The sequence below is a fragment of the Cucumis sativus genome, chromosome 3, assembly GCF_000004075.3.
Source record: "Cucumis sativus cultivar 9930 chromosome 3, Cucumber_9930_V3, whole genome shotgun sequence".
In the NCBI taxonomy this organism is placed as follows: Eukaryota; Viridiplantae; Streptophyta; class Magnoliopsida; order Cucurbitales; family Cucurbitaceae; genus Cucumis; species Cucumis sativus.
The window spans coordinates 21242316-21255089 of record NC_026657.2 but is presented as its reverse complement, the minus strand read 5'-3'; the positions used below and the strand labels follow the sequence as shown (position 1 = coordinate 21255089).

Below are 12774 nucleotides of genomic sequence, written 5' to 3'. Positions count from 1 at the left end.
AAAAAACAGCACAAAGAAGATTTAGACCACCTGAAAAAGGGACAAGAGGAGATCGTTCATTTGTTACTTTCCCTAACAGAAGTTGTGAATCAAAGACTTCCACACAAATGTGAAAGTGAAAATAACTTGAAGAGTCCTTGGAAAAGAATCATCCTCCATCAATGAGTCTAGAAATGATAGATGCTGATATTGATACTAACATTGATCAAGCAATTGCTTATGCAACTTCTTGCGCAAAAGATAAAGAGGTAACATTATTAAAGCTTCTAGTTTTTTTACTTTTATTTTTTCCAAGACTACTACTAGAGTGTGTTTGTGAGTGAAAAGTTTATCAATGATAGATCTGTATCAGTGATAGACTATTTTTTTGATTATTGAATATTAACAGTTTCTGTAATTTTTTTCATTGCAACACTAATATTAATTTCTACAAAAGACTGTAGATAACGATGAAAATGAGGAAGATGATGATAATCATCGTGAAAATAAGTAAAAAACGGTGCATGACATATCAAATAAAGTGAAGGTATTATAATAATCACAATTCTTGTTTTATGATAGGCTCAATGTGTCTATATATAAACTCTAATTCAATTATTTTTTTCAGATTGTTCAAGAAAAGGCAAAAGCTAAAACTATGGAAATAGTGAAGAACAACGAAAATGTTAGATCGAAGAGACAACCTAAACCGTCAAAGAAAGTGTTGGAGAATCTGAAACATCAAAAGAAAAAAAAGACCAAAAGAATCCAAAAAGATAAGAAGAAAGAATCTCCAAAAGTAACAAGACAGTCTCCTAGAACAAAGGATTTTGCCCCTAGTTTTGATTTGAAAATCTCTCAATTATGAGTATGGATATTGTAGCTAGTGCATTAATTTTGTGATTTTTTGTGATAGTTCACATTGACATTGTAGTACATTAGAAATTATGGTTGTTTGTCAATGATAGACCATATCGGTGATAGACTCTACAATTCCTTTACATCTTCATATGTAGTTTGATATTACTATATTAATTGATAGAAATGTTGGATTACAACTTACTTTGTCTTTGTTTGCATCGGGATTAGTATTTGACATGAATCACAAGTTGAACTAATTTGTGCATTTTATGTTTTCTATCACTGATAGAAACTATTGATGATAGACTACACAATAATGGTTTTTATCCTAGGTTGAACTAATTGGTACATTTTATGGTTCTATCATTGATAGAAACCATTGGTGATAGACTACACAGTAATGGTTTTTATCACACGTTGAACTAATTGGTGCATTTTATGGTTTCCATCACTGATAGAAACTATTGACAATAGACTACACAATAATGGTTTTTATCACAGGTTGAACTAATTGGTGCATTTTATGGTTTCTAACATTGATAGAAACTATTAGAGATAAATTTTTATATGTATTAGTACTTTACAAAAGGTAGATTATTATTGACTACTTTAAAAAAAAAATGTTCTCTATGCTCAAGCTAAAAGAGTATTATAAAAAACATAATGTTACATCATTGTAAAAATGGTGGAAATTTGCAATTTCTACGATTGTGACCAGCACGACGACAATGGCTGCATTTTGGTTGACTTTTCTTCTCGCCAATTGATTATATTCTTTGTTTTCGTGGTCGTCCAACTCAACGCTTGAAAACTGGAGGAAGTATGTTCATGTCAACCCCAATAGATTTTCAATTAAAATAGTTCCCAACTAGACGAATTGATCCAGTATAAGCTAAAACCAAAGTGCTTGAAAAAAAATAATTGGAAACAAAAGAGTAGGTGAATATTGCGCCCACAAAGAACAACACATGCATGAGTGCATGGAATTTCATCAAGATCCCAAATGCGACAGGTACATGATTTGCAATTTAAATGTACCATAAATTGTTTTCTTCCATCAATCACTTGAAATTCAACATCATTAATAGCATTAACCTGAAAAGAAAAAAAAATACTTAGTCAACACATATGGTCCATCATTGATAGAATCTATCACTGATGCATAATAAGAATCTATCGGTGACAAAGTCTATCATTGATAGGTCTTGTTATATTACCCGCTAATTAAGTAAATAAACATTAAAACACAAAAACTTACTATGAAGCTTCTTGAGTTTTGATGTTGTATACGTAATTCGACCTCAGCCCAACTAGTTAAAGTAGTTCTCATACAACATGCAACTTTTCTTCAATCATAAAACCAATTTTGAAGTATTTACCTGATAGATTCAAGTAATGTTGCAACAGGCAAATCTCTAGATTCTTTTAGAACTGAATTTAAGCTTTCTGAAATGTTTGTAGTCATCATTTGATATCTTTTCTTTGTACAATATGCTCGAGCCCACTTTTCGAAACCAACCTTACTAAGATAGTCTCGTATATTAGGATACATAGACTCCATCCATCTCATATTAGTCTCAAAATCAACAACAATATATGTTTTTCCACACTTAAAAACGAGCTTATCAATTATAGGGTCCTTATACATCAGCTTCAAAGTTTTTAGAGGGTGTTGCAAACAAACGCAATATTCAGCATTTGGAAAAACGTTATGAACACTTTTCAGAATACTTAAATGTCGATAAGATATTACAACTAAACCTTTCCGATCCGCTAAGCTTTTCTTTATATTATCAAAAAACCGTCTCCAGGATTCATCATTTTTGGAATCTACAATACTGAAGGCCAATGGAAAAAATTGATTATTATCATCAATTGTTGAAGCCGTCAAAAGAGTTCCACCATATTTAGATTTCAAAAAAGTGCCATCAACAGATATGTTGGGTCTACAATATTTCCATCCTTCAAAGGATGCTCCAATAGCCATAAAACAGTACTTAAAATGTCCCTTTGTATCAGTTTCATAAGCAATGAATGAACCTAAAATAAAAAATACATATATACATTATATCAAAGACAACATATTCTTTTACTTTATATTTGTCATTGATGTAGTCTATCACTGATACTTTATAATAGTTAGCACATCACTAGAACTATGTAACTAATATGGTTTATCATTGATAAGGACTATCACTGATACGTGCTATCACGGATAGAACCTATAGTAAACCACCATATCGTCAGTTTGATTATATACTCATTCACTCTCATTGATACGATCTATCACTGATATGATCTATAATTAATAGATCCTATAGTAAACCACCATGTCATCAGTCTCATGATATGCTCATTTACTATCACTAATAGGTCCTACAGTAAACCATCATGTCATCTACTCATTTACTATCAATGAGACGATATCTATCAGTGATAGATCTTATTAGTGATAGACCATATCATTAAAAGCTTGATTGATGATATATATTGTAAGAATAAAAACATACCTGGGTTAATTTCTTTTAGTTTTGTAAAAAAGTTGGGAATCAAGGCATAAGATTCTTTTGCTTCACCATTCAAAGAATTCATAACAAGTTCCTTTGCCCTCCACGCTTTATAGTAGTTAACATTTAAACCAAGTTTAGTGTGCATGTGAATCATAATATCATTTGGAGTCGAACGGTCAAAAGAACTAAAGTCTTTTATCATACAATCACTAATCAATGATGAAGATGCTTGTCTATGAGTAGTTTGAATAACATTCATGGAGCAATCATGATTACAATATACTTTATTAGTCGCCATAATTCCCCAGCCTTGTAACGAGATGCACGGACATACCATGAACAATTATCTTGGGAGCACTTAAACTCAATAGATTTAGAATTTGATCTCACAGTCCTGAACTCAAAATTGTTCTTTATAGCAATGTAGTAAAATGACTTTGATAGTAGTTCCTTGCTAGCAAACATATCATTTTCTTTCAAATCGAATGTAGAAGATAGCCTAGTAACATGAATATCCGTAAGAATTTGAAAATCATCATCAATTGAAGAAGAATGTAGTGGAGAAGGAAAATTATTCGTCCCACTGTTAACAACACTAGATGACCATTCTAAATCCATAGAGACATGAGAAGCATGGACAACTAACTAAACTTGCCATTTAACTAAACTTAGAAACCAAACAACGTCTTTATCTTCATGAATTTCAACCACAGTTTGAATATCAGTGATGTCATAATCCAATAAGATTGACAATTGTATTGAAGAAGGAGATGCATCCAATCGAATTTCCCTTAATATCAAGCTCACTAAAATTTCAAAACAGATTGTCTCATCAACCAATACACCTATAGTCTTGTAATTCAAGTATTTATTTGTATCATCCCACTGTCCACTATGAAACGCTGTTATTGGAAGCTTAATCATAATTCCAAATTACTGCAAAATAAAAGAAAACAATTATCATCCTACTATTACACTGAAGTATTGATAAAATCTTTAAAGAAAACAAAGATCAAATATAAAATCTTTAAAGAAAACAAAGATCAAATGTAAAATCTTTAAAGAAAACAAATTTAATTACATACCAGATGATTTAACGAAAGATCGTTGTAAAATTGTTGGACGTTGAGAGCGACTAGTTGGAGGACGACTAATTGTTGGCACACAATGGAGAAGGTGATCTTTAGGAGAAAATCACGATGAAGATGGAGAAACGACGATGAAGATAGAGAAGAGAGAAAATAGCGAAGAATATGGAGAAGGGAGAAAATCGTGGAGTAATGACGGTAAAGATGAAGAAGGAGAAAATCGCGCCAATTTCTTTTTAAATCGAGGGTACTTTTGGAATATTTTAAAGAATAATTAAAGATTTGCTATAAATACAAATTGTTAAAAAAAATGCTATATACTTAATATTTTATACCAAATAAGTTACACAGTTTCCCAATAATTAAAGTAGGATGCCAAACAAAATCAAACAATTAAGGCATGTCAAATGAGTACCAAATAATTAATGAACCATGAATTTAAAAAAAACACAATAAATTTCCAGTCGCAGTAATTAAATTGACCTAAATAAAAAAAACTTACATATCAAACAAGTTTGATTAAATTCAATAAAATTGAAACCACCCATGATTTGGAGAAAATGCTTCTTTCTCGATCCTCTCAAATTTTCTCCTAGTACCACTTTGAAAAAATCTCCTCCTCTTTCTATAGGGAAATGTTGATCGTTTTATTTTTAGAACAGTAAGTGAAGTGGAGTGAAAACTACTGGAGAAAAAGTGGGAGAGTGGAAGAGTAAGAGCATAATGATGAGGAAAACAAAAGAAAGCGGTGATGATTGAGAAAAATACACAGACAAAAAAACTAATTTATTTTTATTTTTATTAATATTTTAATTTATTTTTGTTTTTTTAAGCTTAAATATAAATATAAATTTAAATTCAATTTTTTTTTTATAAACGTAAAAATGAAAATAAATAAATAAATGAAAAATGAAAAATACAAGACAAAATACGGTATCTACAATAATACTTTCACCTTGGTTATATACATATATTCTATACATTGTTGATCCTTTCAATTTTGTAGATACGTATGTATATATAATATGTACACGTTTATATGTATGTATATATAATATGTACACGTTTATATGTATATATAATAATATATACACCTATGTATATATAGTATGTATAACTATGTATGCATATATAATATGTACAGCTATCTATGTATATATAATATGTAAACGTATGTATGTATAATATGTACATATATGCATAAGTGTATATATACATGTGTGCCTCATGAAAAAAAGCACGCGCCTTTTTGTGTCTTGTGCATAGGCTTCAAAGGACCATTACGCCTTAGTGCGCCTTCAGCGTTTAAAAACACTGTCTTGAATAACCCTCAACTATAACAATTTTATCATTATTGTAGATTTCAAATGTTATGATTAGTGAATTCAGAAAGTAATTTTTTTTTGTACTTGATCTTTAAACAACTGATCATGCATCAAATTTGTTTTTTATAATAGTTTATCTCTTGTAGTTTTTATTTTGAAATTATAGCAATTGCTTTAATTTTGTTTAACTATTTTCTTCATTTGACTTCATGATTGAGACATAATGACTTTTGGATATGGGCATTCTTCAAGTACTTGGCCAAAATATTGGTTCCTGAGAGTTCCAAAGATGTTCTAGTGGACAACCCATTGCAATCACGGTAATTATTACTATTTCAAAGCATGTTAGTATTTTTGTCAAAGCTACCATAGAATTTTGTTTTCTTTGCATCATAAGAGGGATAATCTTTATTTATTAAAATAGGAAGGTCGATCAAATTTTTATTTGTTTAAGGACGGTATGTGAGATAATTAAGGGAATAAAGTATAGTGAAATTTTATATAGTCGTGCAATCGAACATAAAAAATGCAAAATTTTACTGCTTCCTTTTAAATTTTGCTTTAAATTTTGCACATTTTCTTTTTAATTTTCAGTTTAAGCTCTTTAATAAAATTTTACATAAATTCTTTTTTTCTTTTTGTAGGAATAAAGAAAAATGAAGTATAATAAAACCTAAAACCTTTGCAAGCAAGGGGAGGTTTTCTGTTCCCCTCTCTTTTTTACATCCTTATAATCTTTCTTAAAATGCTTTGAGTTCAAAGTAAAGTTTTAACTATGAGCGGGGTTGTAGCATTGCACGTTCCATGTCCTTTGAGAAATTTTTATTTTGTAAAAAAATGCCCAAATTTTAAAATATTTCAAATGCTCTATTATTAGAATAAGTACCATGTCTTCTTTGCTTTCTAGTTTAGAAAAGCATGTATGCTCAACCCTTGAGCACGAAGCTCAGCTTTGTGATTGTGTTTATTGTTTGAATAGCTTAAATATGTTGAAAATGCATACTTTGATAGCTTAGAAATGAGTAGAACACATACTGTCAATTTTTTTTAATATTGTGAATTGTGTACGTATTTAATATCATGTGCATAAAACATGTGCTGCTCTTTTTTTTAAAAAAAATATTTGTACCCCTCTTTTGGACTTACCCACTCGATATGATTGTTTGAATGCCAAGCATGATTGTTAGTGAATGTTTGATTGCTTGTATAAAAGAATAAATGCATGAATGGATTTTCTTAGCTAGTCTTCTTTGTTTCTTAACTAGGACGTGCCTATGATGCACTTGTCTATATCTTGCTTAGATAGATCTTGAAAATGATAGGAAAACTTTTTTTTAGAAGTTGAAGATGGTCATAACTTTCTTATCGAGCTTAACCATGAGTTGGGAGTCTCTTGTCTAGCCATAATGAAATTAGAAGTCTTATGTAAAGAATAGGCGTTCAATAAAGCTTGTTGTCACTTTGAAGAGAATGATCAAACTAAAACTAAGTCAAGAACCCTAAACAAGGATAGTCCACCAGTTCTAGCAAGGCCTAGTTACCACACTGCATACCAAATAAAGAAAATAGTGGCTTGCTTGCTATATATAAAGCACTAAAAAAGTGAGATTATCTTTGAGCACAAAAAAATAGACATACAAAAAAAAAAAAAAAAAGGAATAAAAATGCAATATGCATAATAGCTCAAAAAAAAAAAAAGTTGAGTTCGTTAGATCGAGTAAAATATGTTGAGTTCCTTTAGTATGAGAACTTGTGCAGGGAACTCTTCACTTTTGGCCTAACAAAACCATACTTGCCTAGTTCTTAGAGTTCTTAACCTAGCATCTAGTTGATCAAGGACTTAGAAAAGAGGAGAAATCCTTCCCCATCCACAATAGGGGGAAAACAAGTCTAATGCATTTTTAACTCTTTCTAAACATGTCTAGAGTCAGAGTTGCAAAACATGAGTACATACTAAACATGTTTTAGTCGGGCAATTGTAGTTAAAACTTGTCTCCAACTGACAGCTAGCTTCCTGTGCATGACCAAATGAAACTTAGAATAGCTTTAGATTGATTGTTGAGGCAAAGAGTTAAGCTTACTCAATTGACTTGTTAAGGAGGCATTGAAGTTATACTTTCATGATTGTTTGAGATTCTACACTTAAGTTTGTTGTGTGCTTCTCTTGCATGTTGCTTTAGTGTATGTTTTAGATTTTTCTTTGCTCGAGATGACCAAAGCTTAAGTGGGGGGTTTTAATTTATTTGAGGTATGTTAATGTTGAAGTTTGAATGTAGATCTTGTTTTGTTAGAATGTTTTGTTTTTTTCATGAGGAATTGAGTTTGATTCATCTTTTGAATATGACCATGATAAATTAAATTGATTTCAATTTCCTATTAATTCCCGTATGCCCCAAGCCTCTCTTCTAATCTTGCTCTTTCAATGTGCTTTTATGAGACATTTTTAATTTAGATTTATTCTTTTAGCTTGCGTTTTGTAGGGGGAGTTGTTTTGAAATTTGGAGTTTTTTCTTGTATTTGGAGAATAATTATTATATTTGCAACCATCCTAAATAATAAACATGTTAAACTCAGTTAAAAATCATAAAAGGATTTATTTTTTTATTTTTCTAATTATTTAAAAATAGTATTAGGTTAATATTGATATTTGATCATGTAAAATTAATACTTTAATAGTTGTGGTGCTAAAAAAGAATTACATTGTAAATCCCAGAAACTTAAAATAAATATTCGATAATGTTTGTATTTTAATACAAAAACTGTCCCAATTGATTTGCCATCTAACAAACTAAACAAATATTCCAACAAAAAGGAACGAGATGAGAATGTCGTGCTAACCTACGCAATTCCAGCACCTTATCTCTTGTTGGGATCATCTAATCCGTCTTCTTCCTGCATCTTCCTCAAATCCTCTTAGGTTCTTTCCTCTCCTTTCTACACAAATTGATCACCCATGTTGTTCGCCAGAAAATGATGTAGATTCTTCGTATCTTGCCTGCATTGTCTTTGATTATAATATGATTGAAATTCACTTGTTGATTGGTTTTCAATTGTTAATTACTTTTGGTTTTGCTATTTAGTGATAATACGTTGTGAGATTTTTGTTCGTTTTTGGGTTTTTTGATGTGATTTTGTCCTACAGAATGAAGAGTATGCTACGTATGTCGTAACCTTGCGAGGGGAAATGTTACAGGTGGACCCAAAATGGAGGTAGGATTGATACGTGCAGTTTGAGTTGTGGTTTTGTGAGGATTTGACATTCGTTATATGAATTTTGTAATTAACTATGTCGTTCGATTGATATTTATAACGGTGCGGTTGCTTTTTTTAGGTTGAGAATTTGGACTTAACGCCTCTTTCTATTCATGGTTAATTGATTTTATTTCTTCCTTTTTGTTGATTGAGATTGGTTGTAGAACTCGTTGATGCGTCTACGTTTTAATGTTGGCCTGTTTTTTATTTTTTCTCCCTCTCATTGGGAGCTCTCTTTTGTTTTTCTTTTGTCTTTCTATGTTCTTAATAATCTTTTAACAGTTGAAGTTCTAATCAATGGATAATTATTTCTTTATTGTCTTGATATAGTTGATTTAAATCATCAATCGTGTTGACTGACATTGTCTTGATAATTATTTCTTTTCTTAATTGGTTTTATTTCTTCCTTCTTGTTGACTAAGAATCGTTATAGAACTCGTTGATGCATCTATGTTTTAATTTTGGCCTATTTTTGAATTTTTCTCCCTCTCATTGGAAGCTCTCTTTTGTTTTTCTTTTGTCTTGCTATGTTCTTAATAATCTTTTAACAGTTAAAGTTTCTAATCAATAGATAATTATTTCTTTATTGTCTTGATATAGTTGATTTGAATCATCAATCGTGATGGAAAATTTGAAGCTTGTTTCCTCAGTTTGCTTTTTCTTTGTGCGTATTTATTAGCTCGTTGAGCTTTGGGGACGCAGGAATCACCAGTACATTTATTCGATGAGAGTGGCCATCCATTGATATACCTCTTATCATGAAGTATTTGCTGTTCCAAAAGGTTACAATGCCTCCCAACAGGTAAAGCTCTTGACATTTTTAATACTAAATTTCACTTTGTGTAATATAAGAGTGGCTGTTAACTTAGTTGTTCTTCCCTTTATTGACAGTTTTTATTGCCTATATGTTACCAACATTACTTGAAAACAAGAAAATTTGTGTTCTCTTTTTTTGTACCTGATTCTTGAATCAATAATGGCATCGTTTACCCCTAATTGCTCTAATGCTTCTTTACTCTACAACATGTTATTTTAATTCTTTGCCATATGTAGGGATGGTTCGTTTCCACGTTCGTTATGTGGCTTTAGAAGATTTGGAATGAAATAAAAGGATTTTTAAGTTCATTTTGAATTTGTTGTCATGGTTTTCTTTTTCATGAACCGAATTTTGGATGGGTGGGAATAAACAGTCTAGAAAATAAACTTAATTTTTTGTTGGAGCTTCTCTTGTCTTAATGTAAAGGCATTATGTAACACAGAGTCACAACTCAAAGCCCAATTCTTTAAAACAAACAACAAATGAGAGACGTTATTCTTCTTACTTTCTGTCTTTTGTTTCTTGTGAATGTTTTCTTTTTCTTCTTCTTTTTTATCTTTACGAAGAATAATAAGAATATTTCCATCACTTTCTTGTAGGTGCACATTTCTCAGGGTGACTTTGAAGGTAAGACTGTTATTATCTCATGCATAACACCTGATGAGCAAAAGCCCAATAGTGTACAATATGGTACATCATAAGGAAGTTATGAGTTCATTGCAGACGGAGCAGTGACAAACTACACTTTTTAAAAATACAAATATGGTTACATTCATCACTGTCTTATCTTATATTTAATTAGCTTTTGTTTGTTCTTTCATGATGGTTTTTATCGGATTGTGGGGAAACTCAAACTGTGGATGAGTAATGAATTGTGTTCAAATTAGAATATTGCTTACTTTGACATTGGATTCTTGCTAAGTTAAACTGATATATATGTTGTAGCTTCCTATCTCATATTTAGTTTATATTTTCTCTAGATCTCTCTCTTTGGTCTATACGGATTAAGAAATCCGGCAACTGCGCGAGGCACGCCGGAAGAATTACCTTTCATCAACCAACATACATAAGGTTTGATGTACTTCTCTATTCCAGTGCAATTTATGGCTACGTGTGCATTCGACATTATGTTTAATCAAGTTACTGATGTGCTGATAATTTACTTTCCTCCAGAAACTCACTGGAAAGCAAACCAACTGCACATTGGTCGATAAGGAGGCACAACTTTTGCGATACGGACATATCTCATATTTCCCTTTCCCTTTCATCTTTTTCTATTCTTTTGTTTCCTCTTTTAAAACCCACAAAGATGTCACAATCTTTCCTCAAAGGTATAAATATCCATTAAATGTTTCATTGTGGGCGTTGGTCTAAGACCGTTGAGTGATTATAGTTTTTATTTTGGTTTCCTGGATTGATGTCATTTTTTATGTTGAAGCTTGTTTTTTGTATTCTCCTGCGTTCTTTCATCCCTCTCAAAGATAAAACAGTTTTCTACAAAAACAATGGGTTACCACCACTGTCATAAAATGTGAACATGATTCACACAGTGGCTATATATACTCGTGTAGTCTGACATGACATTCAGCCATATGAGACATGATGTAAAATAGTAGGTGCCTTATTGTGTCTATTCAATGTTAACATGGAAGTAGGGAGGGAAGGGAAGGATAAAGTCATTACCAATTATTAAGACCGTGTTTAGTAATTCTTTTTTTTTTTTTTTTTTTTTTTTTTTTGAAAACTAACTATACGTTGTCTCAGTTTTTTACAATAATTTGATTATTTCTTTTTCTGTATCTCACTTTACTAGGGGCATCTCTTCACAGTCCTAGAAAATACAATTATCCTTAAAGTCGTTTTCTTATTCTGACGAGAGAAATTAGAGGGAGATATATACCATCTATAGAACAATCGTCTACCCTTTGGTCTTGGCTCCTACTTTTTCTCATCAACACTTCTCTATGTTGTAAACACAAAAGTAGGTTATTTTACCACATATAAGCCCACTACTAGGAGCGTGTCTCATCTTCAGGCAGGCCTATTTTATATTACTTCTAATCTAACGACTAAACGAAGCAAATCAAATTGTTGAAATGCTTTGAATATATTGTCTCACATCCAAAAGGAATAGGAAAGCCATGAGTTTCAAATAGTATGAAAAGAATTCTTTGTGGCTTTGGTTTCTATTTTATATTTTATCTTCACATTATCTTGGTATTCTGTATTCAGTTCTCCTTAAATATTATAAAACATCCAATTCCCCCTTCTCCCACGAACGAAGTTTACACGTCGTTGTCGAAACAAGTAAATTTGTATGTCGGTTTTTTCTTATTCTTTATTTTTGTGGCTTAACGGTTTGTTTATCTCATAACATTTTTTATGAGAAACACATGGAAAATTTCAGTGATTGTATGAAATTTCATGGACAGTTTGTGAAACTCCTTGCCATTGAGATCACTAACAAATGTTCGTGTGTGCAGGGTGTCACAATCGTAGTCCTTCAAACACGATGTGAACGATTGTGCGGCACTTGTTCTAGCTCGACGAACAAGTCAGCCGATCAAAATCCGCAATTCGCGGACAACTTTAACACATGCTTCAACCTCCCCTCACGTTTTGGAAAATATTTTTAGAAAACGTGAAAGATGATTAAATTGATTGAAAACATTGTTAAAACAAGCATTGAAGACTGTCAATTGCAATAAGAAAGCATAGGTTGCAAAGAGTACGACAAGGCTTGGGCGGGGATTCAACAGGTATGACTCCCCTATAGTACATTTTTAACTTTTTCATCTCTGGCAGGCTTGCATATGCAAAATGCCGAAACGTCACACCCAAGCATATCGACTCGAAATTGAAAGCAACTACCTAAACTACATACAAGACATAAAGACAAGATAAATTGGGGCTAATCGGAGCATACGGCCATAGGTAACACA

At 31.5% G+C, this 12774-nt stretch overlaps 1 long non-coding RNA gene across 2 annotated transcripts; it reads left to right on the top strand.

The window, feature by feature from the left end:
* Positions 1 to 8527: 8527 nt before the first annotated feature.
* Positions 8528 to 11283, top strand: LOC101220323. 2 transcript variants are annotated; one of them, XR_969012.2, is made up of 6 exons: positions 8528 to 8680; positions 8906 to 8973; positions 9695 to 9817; positions 10432 to 10459; positions 10813 to 10903; positions 11006 to 11283. It is a non-coding gene; the product is annotated as an uncharacterized LOC101220323 (long non-coding RNA). The 2 variants fall into 2 exon arrangements; XR_969013.2 differs by having other exon boundaries at positions 8536 to 8738.
* The last annotated feature ends 1491 nt before the right edge of the window (positions 11284 to 12774 follow it).